Here is a 953-nt window from a genome sequence, read left to right as displayed (position 1 = left end):
CACACACACACACACACACACACACACACACACACACACAATTATATAATAATATTACAGTTTAATTTAAATAAAAATTTGAAAAAAGAAAATTCGAAGATGAAATTTATAAAATTTAATATAAATAATAACAATTTATAAATTATATAACAGAAAAATGTTTATATTTTCTAATTAATAAATTTAAAAGTTCATACATATACTGTTCAAAAAAATTGTAGTAAATAGAATAAAATAAAAGGTAAGATAAGTATGTTTGTGATAGATATATGTATACCAGTTTGTGCAAGGTTTACCAATATGGTATAGAACAGTTTAGTTGGTAGTAGCCGTGGTAACAGTATCCGGAGCTACTCTGCCATTGGAATGCAATAAGAATACCAACGTGTGCCAATGAACCATGAAAGGTCCTTTCATTTCGTTGCCCTATTGTGATTGCATAATCATGATAATTGCGACCATCAGGATCTTATTTCACCGGACAACGATATATGATTATTATCTTCATATGTAATATTTTATTTTTGTAAAGAAAAAAAGGTATAATAGATATGTTAAAATATTGAGAAAATATTAATTAATAAATTAATATAATTACACGATTTGATCATTAAATATTTCTATTTAAATAATTCTAAATAAAATGATATATTCCAAATAACATGTATTTATATTTTAATTTCATTTTCCAAATAAATGATGCAATTCTTTTGAGTCAGAAAATTATATATGTATTTAACAAATTTAAAATTGACATTAAATCAGTTTCAATGATTAAAGATTTCTACGAACTATCTCTTTTTTCCTTAGTAGTTCAAGATAAAATAAAATACTTTAATTAACTATTTGATTTTATCAATTATTTCTGATTTCAATAAGTTATTTTATCATTAATTATTTAAAACAATATTTTTACCAAATTATTCTACATAAAATAGACAAATCTAAAATAG

At 22.5% G+C, this 953-nt stretch overlaps 1 protein-coding gene across 3 annotated transcripts in view; it reads right to left on the bottom strand.

The window, feature by feature from the left end:
• The window catches only part of LOC102674470 (TBC1 domain family member 1), a 27,633-nt gene that overhangs the window by 18,791 nt on the left and 7,889 nt on the right, over positions 1 to 953 (bottom strand). Inside the window, exon 2 of one of the 3 annotated variants that reach the window (XM_006609709.2) lies at positions 198 to 207. The exons of the other annotated variants lie outside the window; for them this stretch is intronic. The gene's annotated coding sequence lies outside the window, so the exon portion shown is untranslated. The remainder of the gene's footprint in view (positions 1 to 197; positions 208 to 953) is intronic. 3 annotated transcript variants of the gene reach the window in all.

Source organism: Apis dorsata, unplaced genomic scaffold, assembly GCF_000469605.1.
Source record: "Apis dorsata unplaced genomic scaffold, Apis dorsata 1.3 scaffold_59, whole genome shotgun sequence".
Taxonomy (NCBI): Eukaryota; Metazoa; Arthropoda; class Insecta; order Hymenoptera; family Apidae; genus Apis; species Apis dorsata.
Note: the sequence above shows the minus strand (reverse complement) of the source record. Positions and strands in the feature narration are given on the sequence as shown.